Consider the following 15,020-nt stretch of genomic DNA (forward strand, 5'->3'; position numbering starts at 1 on the left):
AATTCTTGGATGTGAAATTTAAGGTCTTGCTTTTGGTCTGGTGAACTCAACGAACTGAACAACGGAAGGGAAGGAACTCTTACAGACATTCATAACAAGCCTATATATCCTGACTGATAAAAAACTAGAATGTCAGAATTCATCTAAAAACATCACTTCTGCCATGACAAGTGAAATGCATATTGATTAAACAAGACCTCTGAAAAGCGAAAGTTATTTACGCATTGAATACCATCCCAAGTAAGCCATGTAAGACACGCCAGTTGCTATATAAATGTGTTATCTAGTAAATCGTTATAATTTAATTGGTACAGTAACACTCATATATTGTAGTATGGAGTTCTTATGGTGTAACTTTTCTCTCTCTCTAAATCTACCTTTAATGTCATGCTACAAGTGCTTTCCATTGACATTCCGGGTTGTATATATATTTTTTATATTTACTGATATACATTTATAGATTGTGTTTGTCGTTAAGATGTAGTGCGTTGTAGTCGTAAATTAAAATGTTTAAATTCGCCTCACTTTCTCTAATCCACGTTTTTAATCCAATGCACATGAAGATCTTTGCTTTAAATGGAAATTACAGTCGCCGCTTGCTTCGTAGATGGGGTGGGGTGCGGTTGGGTGGCGTGGGGAATTTGGAAAGTTAACCAGTTTGCCGGGGTACCCCGATTGATTTATGAAATCCTGAGGTATAATCCACCCCACATCAGTTGCCTCACCTGAAATAATAATGACCTGTTAATAGACTTTATGTACGCATAGATATGGCTTTTACATCTTGCTTGGTTGTTGGTTAAGAGATTCCTCGTCTATCACTCTAAAAATATTTGTTACCATGGTTTAGTACTTTATGCCGGCTGAAGCATATACGTAGTTTGCATATCAAATCATTTTAATACCAAATTCTAATCTACACGTGCTCGAAATAGAATTTTAGCTATTCCACAGACCCTAATTACACAATCTCTGCGTGCAGCCGCTGTCGCTACGGGTGGGCGAATCACAAAAGGCGCGAGATGCTGTTACGTCACGTGCCAATTCACGCATGCTGATAAGATAAAGAAAATCAATATGGCAGCTCACCTATGTTGAATGGTCGTGCGTTAAACCCCCTGATTGACCCCGAAACGCACTAGTGTGCCGATCAAGGCGAATCAGTGGAGCTGAACAGTAGATAAGGCATGAACCTCCGCCATTATAACGGTAAGTGTGCCTGTCAATTTCTTTACAATTTTAACGCAAATTTCGGAATTTCAGACACTGAGATGTTGATGATGTTGGGGTTGGTGCTCGATGAATGTTGCCGCTATGGCCGAAACGAACTCGCTTGCTAAAAACCACAATGGCTGCGATTACATGCTTGGCTAGCTATGACCTGGCAGGTCAGCCATTCGTTTAGGCGAAGACCGTCTCGTGACAAAATCTCTTTTATTTCAAATATTTTATCGCAAATATTACATCATAAGATTGTGTGGGAATGATGAAAAGAGTACGTTTTGTTTTTGAGATTACAAGGGGTACAATGTGCATGTAGTTATGGCTGTGTAAACACGACGTTGTGTGGTGATGTTTACACCGACACGGAGGAAGGCTTTCTTCGTCACTGCACACCAAAGTAGGCGTTGCTTCATTGCATCAGTGGCTGAACAGAGTGTCTCGTGTGGACTCTGGTCAAGTTTGGGAAACGGAAGACCATAGAATTACCTTATATTAGGAATATGATCACATTGATTTGCTTAAATACACACACACAATGCATTGCAGAGGGTATAAGTTTGTATTGATCATGTGAAAGATGCCTATTTTCACCTGCATTCATGACAGGGTACAATATTTTACCTGGAAATATATGGAGAACATAGGAACAGAATATTGTTTTAAAATAAAGAATGTACTATTCATTTGTAAGATTTCAACTCAAAATAAAGAAGTAATTTACAGAAATATAGTTGAAAGACTTCTCTGTAATTAAATGTACATCAATAATAATTTACCCACAATAATTAGATGAATGGGGACAAAAGTTTACTGGTTTGTAAAATGAAAAGTAATATTCTGCTTCACTGTTAATGTTTGATAAATTAAAGGTGACAATTTATCTGTAATTTTAGACAAACTAAAAATACATTGGTTTACCTGTAATTCAAGATAAATGAAAGGTAAAAGGAACTGCTTGGTATAGCTGGCACTTAGTGTTAGATACGGCCGCCTCCCTGTCATTCAACTGATGGAGCATGTTTCTTTAACTTGGTTGATAGGTCTGATCATAATCAAGCCAGAGATCGGGGTTTGATTCCTGGTCTGGGCACACAAAAGCGATCTTATCATTCCCTGCTCTTTCACAGACATTTGGATGATTTACAAGTGCTATTTAACGCATAGAAAGCTACTTTTAAAAATCCTTGACAAAGATTTATTTTACTCTGTTTAAAAGCTTTTTTAAGCCAAAATGTGTGTTATCACTTTCTGAAAATGAATCAAAATCCAAGAATATTTTCCCAATTCTTCAGAAAATACTACTTTATTTTCCCAATTTATAAAGGCACAGGCTGCTGTAAAATTAAGGGAGCAAAACATTGCTTGACAATGATTTTTATGGTTGACAATGATATTTTTGGCCTTTATACAGCTTAAACACCAGCTTCACAAGCTGTTTACTGGAACATTTTCCTAGCATTCGTATGTACAAATACAGTATATGTGTGTGTTTTATGGATGGCAAATTGAGAGGAATTTCTCTTCTGGTTCCACAGAGAAAACTTTACTTTCCTATTAATAACAATAGTGTAAGTTGACCTGTACTTTAAGATCATTCTTGTTTATTAAAATGAAAAGATCAGATATTGAAAACCATGAACTAAATATCCATAATGAATGAAGAATGCTGATATTTATGTTTAGTCTGCTCAAACTTTTAAATTCAAAATTTTAATTTTTTTTTACATTGAATTTTCTCATTTAAAAATAAAGGTTGTCTCCCTTCACTTGTCACAAAAAATGTGTTTGTATAAAAGTTGTTAGTGAAGAACATCGTTACAGTAAATTTTTACTTAAATTCATAACACTGAGCTGTTAATAGCTGTAATAGTTGTATGTATTGCTACATTTTCAACTGCTACCTCGGTAGGAAATATAAACTCTTAGGTTAAAACTGATTTTACTGTGAATATGAATACTGAAATAGCATTGTCATAGTTCATCTAGAATTTGGGAAACACTTTCCATTGTCGAAAACCTGAAATTTTTGGCATATTATGAAAATTGTAGAAATTTTGGACATCTCTTTTGGTCAAAATTCAAAAGGGTTTAGAGTTGAGATATACGACATACATGAAGATAACATGAATAAAAGATGGCCATGCTGGGGTTAGATTATTTTCCTTTTTCATGATTGCACACTTTGAGAATATAATCAGTGAAAATATACTTAGCTCTGTTTTCAGGAAAATTTTTCTTATTTTGGGGAATTTTACTCATGTTTTCAGTATATATCATTGGTAGGAAATTTGTTTTTAATATGGGAAAACACCTCTTGGGGAATAGATTTGTCAAGATAAACTCCAGAGTGTTATGCGGTGGAACTAACTCATTACTATATTGGAAAGAATGATATCCCACTTAAAAAGATAGGCATAGTTTAGAGAATATTCAAATATTTGGATGGAAATGTGGTATTTATAATGAAAACAATATCTTATTTAGGAAGCATTTGTGTTTTTAATAACCATACAACATTATTCTGCCAGAAATTCACTTTGACATCCTGTGTTCTGGCAGCAAAAGCATGGTGCCAGAAATAGGTCAGTGTTCACACCAGTGTCATATTTACGCTTGTGCAGTGGGTTTTTTTTTTTTTGGTTTTTTTTACAATGTACAATATTTTCATTCATATCAACACATTTTCAGAGGAACATATTAAGGGATTTCAATTAACATTCAGGGTTTCCTTGTGGGACTCTCAAATTTCTCTTTGTAACTAGACTCGTCAGAATTTCAGGAATGGTGCTCAGGACTTGCCAGAAAAAAAATCCTACAAAAATTACTAGATTTTTCAAAGCAAATTGAAATATTTTATAATTTCATTTGTACAAAACCGCATATGTAACATGATTTACGGATGTGATTATTTGTGTTGAAGTGCATGGGAATTATTTTGTTGTACCAGAAATTATATACAAATGATTTCTAGTTTCAGTCTTCAGTTCAACCACCTAATTTGTGTAATGAAGCTTTACCTGATAGTGACATTATTTGGTACTCCTTAGACACAAGATTACTAACTACGTCATTTCAAATACATTGGATAATTTTAGATTCTTTCAGTTCAGCTATAATTTGTCCAAACTAGCAGCTGCTTGTTGCTTCTGTAACAATTTGAATTTAAGTTTAAATGATCTCAGTTTTCCTGTCTGTAGCTTTACCTTACAGTTAATTATATATATTTGGTATGTAATTGCTTACGCAGGTTATGGTTCAATCCAAGTGCTGCTCTTCAGAATGATATTATTGATTTAAGATAAACAAAATGTATTTTTTTTCTATAGAAGCATATAACTTTACAAGCTGTGATACATTTTCCAGCATTGCCAAATTTAAGGACTACAGTACTTTTTAAGAAATTGACTAAAGATACCAAACCCAGCCATAACTCGCTGTTATTATTTAGAGTTTTCAAAATACAAGCTCCGTCAACCTGAGGATAGGGGAAATATCCTCGCCTTTTCTGTACACGATAAGAGTTCAATTCCTGATTGGATTACTGACATTAAATGTATGAGGTCCATTACCTGTCCACATGGGTTTTCCCAGGCTACTCCACAGATTCCTCCCATAGTAACATTGACTAATTAAAGCTGGCCAAGTATTTTACAATTGTTATGAAATTAAGTTTATAATTTATTTTGGACTTGTAGATTGAAATTTTTTTATTGCAAATATGTTGGTAAAAATACATTTTAGCTTATCACAGATACATACATACATGATAATAAAATATTGTGTAAACTCATCACTTATGTACACGGGTATATGAAATAGGCGTAATACAGTGATGGAGGAGTGCTAAAAATGTGTGTTACATAAAGAAAATATTGTCGTAAGAAATCTCGTTAGTAGAGAAATTTATGGAATCATTGCATGAAGCCACCAGCAGCAAATATCTTTATAAAGAAAATAAGAAAAATTATATTAATGTGGTATGAAAACAAAACAAAATAAGAATGTCATTTCTTTCCAAAATTCAAGCATGTGATTGGCATACAGATAAATGGTGTTTTGATCTGATGGTGTAGAACTGTTCTTGTCAGGTCAATATTCTATGAGCTTTGATGACTTCTACTGAATGCCTAGTATTGTTGTACCCAGATGACAACACTTCGGCTGTCTTGTCACATATAACCATAGCAACAGGTATTAAGTATTGCCATAGCAACAGGTATTAATGTCGCCATAGCAACTGCTTTTCATTTATTGTCATAGGAGACTTATCATGAATATGATCAGGTGATACATAGATGATTATTAAAACATGTATCTGTCTTGTTAAAATGTACTTGTCCATAAATTATGTTGTGTTAATACACATATCTGCCTTCTTAAAATGTACTTGTCCATACATTATTTTGGAGATGTATTGATTGAAAATAACAGTGAGATACAAAATAATTGTTATTTTTTTATTGAAAAAGGGTTTTTTGTGTTGCCTCTGAAGCCAACATCACATTAAAATACATCTGTTGTTGTTGTTTTTTTTACTACACATGTTAAAAGGAATTAATATTTGTGACACATTCCATGGACTCTAATCGTGTAAATTCCAATATTGGACTTGATTTTTGAGTGGAACTTAAAATTCATTGTGTCTATATCACTATCAATTCATTATCAGGAGACCTATTCTCTACTCAAGGTGCTTGTTCAGGTGTGATGTTTGAAACAAATAAAACTGTTCTGACATGATGGACTTAATGAGTCAGATTAACCTTTTCATTAACTCTGAATAGTGATCGTTTTTTCCTTTTTTAACTAATTGGCTATTGCTAGTTAGACACTTGGAAGGAATTGTGAATATCAAAGTTGCAGTTGTGATCTGATTGACTGGTGGGATTTCACTGATCAATACCTATTACAAGAATCGTCAAACTTACTTGACACTTGCCTGGCATAATACCCACTACCTGCCAAATGTTCTTTACTCAAGATTGATGTTTGCAATGAAATTTCTTGACTATTGGGAGAATTTAAGTATGACAAGGTTGTGGTCAACAGGTACATACCTCCTCATTTAGAGATCTAGGATAGACATTGTGTCAGACAAGGTTGTGGTCTACAGGTACATACCTCTGTTAGAGATCTAGGATAGACATTCTGTCAGACAAGGTTGTGGTCTACAGGTACATACCTCCTCTGTTAGAGATTTAGGAAAGACATTGTGTCAGACAAGGTTGTGGTCTACAGGTACATACCTCCTCTGTTAGAGATTTATGAAAGACATTGTGTCAGACAAGGTTGTGGTCTACAGGTACATACCTCCTCTGTTAGAGATTTATGAAAGACATTGTGTCAGACAAGGTTGTGGTCTACAGGTACATACCTTTGTTAGAGATTTAGGATAGACATTGTGTCAGACAAGGTTGTGGTCTACAGGTACATACCTCTGTTAGAGATTTAGGATAGACATTGTGTCAGACAAGGTTGTGGTCTACAGGTACATACCTCTGTTAGAGATTTAGGAAAGACATTGTGTCAGACAAGGTTGTGGTCTACAGATACATACCTCTGTTAGAGATTTAGGATAGACATTGTGTCAGACAAGGTTGTGGTCTACAGGTACATACCTCTGTTAGAGATTTAGGATAGACATTGTGTCAGACAAGGTTGTGGTCTAAAGGTACATACCTCCTCTGTTAGAGATTTAGGATAGACATTGTGTCAGACAAGGTTGTGGTCTACAGGTACATACCTCTACAGGTACATACCTCCTCTGTTAGAGATTTGGGATAGACTTTCTGTTTGTTTCAGACTTGGTCTACTACACCTGTACTAGGTACTTTAGAAAGACATTCTGTTTTTTCAGACTTAGTCTATAACATCTCTGTGAGGTACTTTAAGATAGATATTCTATTTGTTTCAGACTTAGTCTATAACATCTGTACTAGGTACTCGAGAAAGACATTCTGTTTTTTCAGACTTAGTCTATAACATCTCTGTGAGGTACTTTAAGATAGATATTCTATTTGTTTTAGTCTTGTCTACAACTTTTTTGCGAGGTACTTAAGATAGATATTCTATTTGTTTTAGACTTGGTCTATAACACCTCTGTTAGGTACTTGGATAGACATTCTGTTTTTTCAGACAAGGTCTATAACGCCCCTGTTAGGTACTCAGACATTCTTTTTTTCAGACGTGATTGCATTGTAATCCTTGTAGTCAGTATACATACCAACAACAGGAGTTTAATCACGTAGGCACATTATTTGCACTTGGCTGCCATTGCTCCGAGCTGTTTTACATCAAATGGTGTCACTCATGCAGAAACACATCATTCTGGCTGGCATCAGTGGCTGGAGAGAAGATTTGGTTGGCTTGGCAACTGGTACCAGCTGTCATACAAATGTTATCATGGTGGAGAAAGTGAGAAGAAAATGCTGTGGAGTACTGCCAGTGCTGGCACGCTTGATTTTCCTGGCTAGTGGAGGGAGAAAACCTAGCTGTCCACACCTAAAATGAAACTGTTCGTATCAGTGTTATTGACTGGTACTGGCACATAGAAAATTGGGGATATTTTTGAAAGAACATTTTCGGATTGACACCTGTTTATAGAGTTAGCTCTGGTTTGTGAGTTTCCATTCATAAGATAATTCTGTTTACACTTTTGTTTTTTATTCTTTTCCATGGTCCATAGTCCTTTGACTAAGTGTTTTTATTTTTTAATAAGTTCACCACTGGCTCAATTTTGAATAAAGTAAAAGAAAACACCTTTCAAATCAATAAGCTTTTACTTCAGAAAAAACATCCCTCTTGTTTTTGATTTACTCTTGAGATTCATTGTATTTTTGCCTTAGGACTAATGATAAAGGTGGAAAAAATCAGAATTTTTTTTCATTCAAAATCAAACATCAAGTCAGAAGAGGAAAAAAAGCCATTATTTTATAATTTACATCAAATCTGATCTAATGCAATGAGGCGTGGCAAGAATCACGATTCAAAGCACCAACCCTTACAGGTGTTTATTGATACCTGGTAAGCACATAATTACATAAAAAATGTATGTTTATGGTTTTGAACAGTACTTTGATAAATGTGATACCTAGCCGCCTCCAGACTACTGTGTATCTGGGGATGACATGCTGATAGTTGCTAAGCTATATTGATAAATAATATATGAGGAAGTAATTATCTTTTTGCTGAATACAGGATTTGCTTTCAAATCCCTCACACCATTAAAAAGCCTGATGAAATAGATTGTCTTACTATAAAATATGAATGTACTGTTCACTCTTTATCTGTTGTTACGTACTTTACATCATGTGAGCAATGAACCGATGCGAATACAAACAACTAAAAAAGAGTTATGGGCCTTTGATCTTTGTTATATTAAACATAAATTTAACATTTGTATTTCTCTTTGAAACCACAGATTTATGAATGAAAAAACATTTCAAACATAATACTGGGCAAGGTCAGAATCGTAGTAGAGAGGTCCCAACACACGGTGTCAGAATCACAGCAGAGAGGTCTGAATAAACAGTGTCAGAATCATAGTAGACAAGTCACAACACACAGTGTCAGAATCATAGTAGACAGGTCCCAAAACACAGTGTCAGAATCACAGTAGACAGGTCCCCACACACAGTGTCAGAATCACAGTAGACAGGTCCCAACACACAGTGTCAGAATCACAGTAGACAGGTCCCCACACACAGTGTCAGAATCAAAGTAGACAGGTCCCCACACACAGTGTCAGAATCATAGTAGACAGGTCACAACACACAGTGTCAGAATCATAGTAGACAGGACCCAAACAAAGTGTCAGAATCATAGTAGACAGGTCCCAACTTACAGTGTCAGAATCATAGTAGACAGGTCCCCACACACAGTGTTAGAATCATAGTAGTCATGTCCCCACACACAGTGTCAAAATCACAGTAGACAGGTCCCAACACACAGTGTCAAAATCACAGTAGACAGGTCCCAACACACAGTGTCAGAATCACAGTAGACAGATCCCCACACACAATGTCAAAATCACAGTAGACAGGTCCCCACACACAGTGTCAAAATCACAGTAGACAGGTCCCAACACACAGTGTCAGAATCACAGTAGACAGGTCCCCACACACATTTTAAGGATCACAGTAGACAGGTCCCAACACACAGAGTCAGAATCACAGTAGACAGGTCCCCACACACAGTGTCAGAATCACAGTAGACAGGTCCCAACACACAGTGTCAGAATCATAGTAGACAGGTCCCCACACACAGTGTTAGAATCATAGTAGTCAGGTCCCCACACACAGTGTCAAAATCACAGTAGACAGGTCCCAACACACAGTGTCAAAATCACAGTAGACAGGTCCCAACACACAGTGTCAGAATCACAGTAGACAGATCCCCACACACAATGTCAAAATCACAGTAGACAGGTCCCCACACACAGTGTCAAAATCACAGTAGACAGGTCCCAACACACAGTGTCAAAATCACAGTAGACAGGTCCCACACACAGTGTTCACAGGACAGGTCCCCACACACATTTTAAGGATCACAGTAGACAGGTCCCAACACACAGAGTCAGAATCACAGTAGACAGGTCCCCACACACAGTGTCAGAATCACAGTAGACAGGTCCCAACACACAGTGTCAGAATCATAGTAGACAGGTCCCCACACACAGTGTCAGACTCATAGTAAACAGGTCCCCACACACAGTGTTAGAATCATTGTAGACAGGTCCCAACACACAGTGTCAGAATCATAGTAGACAGATCACAACACACAGTGTCAGAATCATAATAGACAGATCACAACACACAATGTCATAATTACAGTAGACAGGTCCCAACACACAGTGTCAAAATCACAGTAGACAGGTCCCCACACACAATGTCAGAATCACAGTAGACAGGTCCCCACACACAGTGTCAAAATCATAGTAGACAGGTTCCCACACACAGTGTCAGAATCACAGTAGACAGGTCCCCACACACAGTATCTGACTTTAAGAAGACAGGTGCCCACACACACCTCAGTTAGTCTGATACATTTTATCAGATTCACTCTGGTCTTAAAAGACAGGTCCCTACATACAGTATCAGAGTCATTGTGGTCTTAGTTGACATATGGTATCAAACTTATTCAGGTCAGAGTAGAGAGGTTTCTCATTTTTAGACCCCGTCTGGTCTTACAAGACGGGTATTTAGTGAATTTGATTGTAACCCATCACTGTTGGATTTGGATTGTATTATGCATGTATCCCTGACAGTTATGTAACATAAGCCTACCACTTAATGTTTGCTATGGGTTCTGCTCTGGCTACGCTGTCTGACTTCAAGTCATAATTTTTTTTTTCACAGAAGTCTACAGCACACCTCTGCCACGCTTGCCTTGATGAATTATAGATTTGAACTGGAAACTGTGGCAAACTTCCCATTCCAACAGTGAGATGTGTGGAAAGTTTGGCACAATAAATAACATTCGTCACCTGCAAATGTGTGCACTTGCTGTTGGGATGCTAAATGCTTTCACCGCATGCTTGCACATGTATTGTGTAAACCCAGTTGAAGTATTTAGAAATTACAAATCTTCAAAGGTCATCAAAGTCCATTTTACATTGGTGTAGACTGTCTTCGGTATCATTTGTTGTTTCACATTACATTAACTCAAATATATTTCGGTGTTATCAAATTGATTCTTGTCAAGTTGTGTTTTCTGTACATGGTGATGCTATGGTGATGGCTTTGTGTTGACAATATTAGAATGGTTCAAATTTATGTGAAGAAGATACAGATGGAGACAAACAATTTAATGTATTTGGGGGTTAGAGGTCATGCTGAGGAAAGAACAAAGGCCTGTTATTAATAATTTAGATTTTATGTCGTTTGAAAGGATATAAATGATCAAGGTTACCATTTCAGGTTTTAAGCCCCAAATATCTACATCTCTTCGACCTTGATGTAGATCATGGTTGTGTAGATAACTGCATCAACACAGTCACAAGGGGCTTGAAACAGTGGTTCAAATATCACACAACAAAATCTGTCTACATGCATATATTTTATATATAACAAGATGTTCAATAACCATGTGATGCTGCTGGATAGTTTAATTTTCAAGTAACAATAAATGTTTACAATGGTTATATATTTAATACATATAAGATATATGTTTTAATCAGTTATCCTTTTGGACTTAAAAGAGTTGGATCATATATTTCATATGGGGTTTGGAACATCTTTAGAGAGTCAAGACTCCAATTTTGTGTAACTAGTTCGGAGTGTGCAATTTATAGATTAACAAAATTTTGGGATTTTTTTTATCTTTTATTGAAAGTTTTAGATTTAGATTGCATCACATGTGGTGTTTATTATAAACAACTTATGTTGGAACAGATTTCTTTTTTGGAGCTTTTCATAACTTTTGCAATATTATAACCCCTGGAGTAATGAGGATGACTGATTTCATTGTTTTGACCTGTATTATATTTTCATTTAGGTCAAATTTTGTGGTTTTCAAAAATGACACATTTTAATTGGCTCTTTATTTCATGGCTAAACCTTGCTCATGAAATCTGGTTACACTATTCATCAGTTTAATTATTTTGTGGGCATATAAATTCCTTGATATAGATCTAAAGTACCCCCTCCCCATGATAATCCAGACATTGGTAGTACGGAAAACTCCTAATCCAGATGATTTAGGTTAGGAACAAAGGTGTCCGGATTGCTCCACTGTACTTGAAGTGAGAATGATGAAGTTGAATGTCACTTTCTGATATTGATCGGAGATATGTTTGCTTTCGATTCGTCTGGAAAAAATCCATGTTATTGGTGTTTATAGCATGTACATCACCCAAGGTATTACTTCATATGGTTTGACATTTACCATGGAAAATGAAATCTGATATTTATACTTCTTATCAGCAAAATATGAAATTGTTATCTTGAAAATCTGATAGTATTTGGTGATATTGGCACCTTAAAGAGGCGATATTTGCATGTTTATTCCACTCAAGTACAATACATGCAGTAAAACTTTAAATTTGAGGATTATCAAAGTTCTTAAAAATGGTAATGTGTCGCAAACTCATCATTTTCCTCTTGGCTGGTAAACCTTCAGATTGAGGATTAAAACTTTATCTGTACACCTGAGATACGCTCTTATCACCTGAATCCGAATAATTTCAGATAATGATATATAATAATATACATCATTTCAACAGAGCCTTTATCTAATTGTCATCAGACCTATTACAACCAAAATCACCAATTTACCAAGAATTTTAAGGTCAAAATGTCGAGTTCTAGTTCACAATGATAAAACAATAGGACGTTAATGTTCAGTTATTGAAAATACAAAAAGCATATTGGATATTTTTGATGATGGTAGGTTATTTAATTCGTCTTGTGTCCTTGGTCCATTGTTCATTGTCCTGCTGTCTGTCTGTAAACAATTTTTGTTGTTGTTATTTCCTGAGAAGTTCTGAATGGGTCTTTCTCAAATTTCATAGGTAGGTTTTCATTGGTCTCTAGTTGTGCCCATGTAATTTTAGGACTAATAAATAACAAACAAAATGCAAACAGACAGCCATCTTGGATTTGGCAGGTTAAGATGTAAAGGAATATTCAGATGTCTTATCATTAAAAGCAAAAACAGAGAAGAGAAAAGAAAGGAAAAGATCCAACATTCAGAGTGCTAATAAATATCAATGATGGGCATCAAGATCTGTCTGGGATCTCTTGCTTTAAGTTTGAAATTTCATTGTCAACATTTTAAAGCTAAATTCAGTCAAATTATACATACAGCTAAATGACAGAGTGCTTATGGTGATATGAATATATATCAATGAATTGTTGGTGCTGAACCATTTGTGTATGCAAAACTTGTGTTCAAGATATCTCATGAATCCTTGGACAGATTTGGTTCATATTTCCATCCTATCACACCAAGGTCTACACCTGATAACATTTTGGAGGTCATCAGATGGCAGTCGAGAGTAAAGGTCAAAGGTCACACTTGACCACTTCTGAAACAAAAAGCTTGTGTATAAGATATCTGGTTTGTCTCTGGATTAATTTAGCTGATATTCACACCATGGCATCACACTATTTGTTCTTTAACTCTTTGGTAGTCTTTGGTCAAGGTTTAATATCAAGGGTCACACTTTACCTCTTTTGAAATAAAAAGCTTAGAAACCTCAACAGATGTAGTCAAAAACTAGACATTGCAAATGATAAAATCCCCTTGTGATTCCATCTTGACATAGCACAATAAAGATGGCCCATTTTCTAAAGTTAGATCAAAATCCTTTAAGAATAAAGCCACAACAGGATTTTCTGAAACATATAACCTTTTGGAGCAATGAAATTCAGACTTCTCCAATTTTAATGATCCGTCATAGATGTATGAAGTGGGATCTCAACTCTGTAAAAATGAAGCTGCTAGAGCACTGAGGAGGATTTTCTAAAAATAGTAACAATGACCTTGACCTTGATATTCCAAAGGGACTGAGTTATTATGGTCTTTTCAGTTGTGTGAAATTTGATTGAAATTCCTTAAGGAATGAACATGTACAAGAAAGTGTAACATATGTCAACATGGATGGATTTCTATCTCCCTCCAAAATTGGTTTGTGAGGGAAAAGTAAAAAAATCAGAGAGTTGGGTATAGCCATGTAGCCATGTGAGCTCGTGGTCACTGATTTTTATAAAGCTGAAGTACAGACCTGATAGAAGACCACTCTTTGACAAATGTTATAACCTACCTGGCTACATGATGGAGATTCCTATATAAAAATAATGTAAATGAGTAGGATGAAAAAAATCAATCCTTGTCGGTGGATTTTGAGGTATTTTAAGATTATTGATATTTAGTATGCACGACTGATGAGTAGATTCTTTACTTAAGGTGTGTGCTTGAGAGTATGCACAGGCTGTTTACTACATTCAGTCTATTTAAATCAGTGAATCATTTACAACCTGTCATTTCTTGTTGATTGGAAAATTTCTGATAAACTTACCGGAAATTTTGTACAAGTTTTTCTATCATTTTGCAGCATAGTTGGTTCTATTGAATTAAAGGTTGAAATGGTCAAGGTCATTTGTTTATTCGTAAACTGGTACCATAAAAACTTGCATAATGTTCACACCTGTGTATTGTGCACAGCTACTTTCTGAGGTTGAAAATACTGAAATATGCTTCTACCTGCATAATATTTTCACCCTAAATTTCAGTTAAAACAATCTCCACGAGTCATGAAATTGATTATGTTGTGAGACACATAAAACCTTTAGTTGTAGTGGATACATGTGGATTACAGTGTGAGGTAGTTAAGACCTTTAGTTGTAGTGGATACATGTGGATTACAGTGTGAGGTAGTTAAGACCTTTAGTTGTGGTGGATCCATGTGGATTACAGTGTGAGGTAGTTAGACCTTTAGTTGTAGTGGATACATGTGGATTACAGTGTGAGGTAGTTAAGACCTTTAGTTGTGGTGGATCCATGTGGATTACAGTGTGAGGTAGTTAGACCTTTAGTTGTGGTGGATCCATGTGGATTACAGTATGAGGTATGTGGATTACAGTGTGAGGTAGTTAGACCTTTAGTTGTGGTAGATTCATGTGGATTACACGGTGAGGTAGGTAAAACCTTTAGTTGTGGTAGATACATGTGGATTACAGTGTGAGGTAGGTAATACCTTTAGTTGTGGTGGATCCATGTGGATTACAGTGTGAGGTATCTGGATTACAGTGTGAGGTAGGTAAGACCTTTAGTTGTGGTAGATACATGTGGATTAC

This window comes from Ylistrum balloti, unplaced genomic scaffold, assembly GCF_031769215.1.
Source record: "Ylistrum balloti isolate Yb309-2 unplaced genomic scaffold, AGI_CSIRO_Ybal_v1 Utg370992, whole genome shotgun sequence".
Taxonomy (NCBI): Eukaryota; Metazoa; Mollusca; class Bivalvia; order Pectinida; family Pectinidae; genus Ylistrum; species Ylistrum balloti.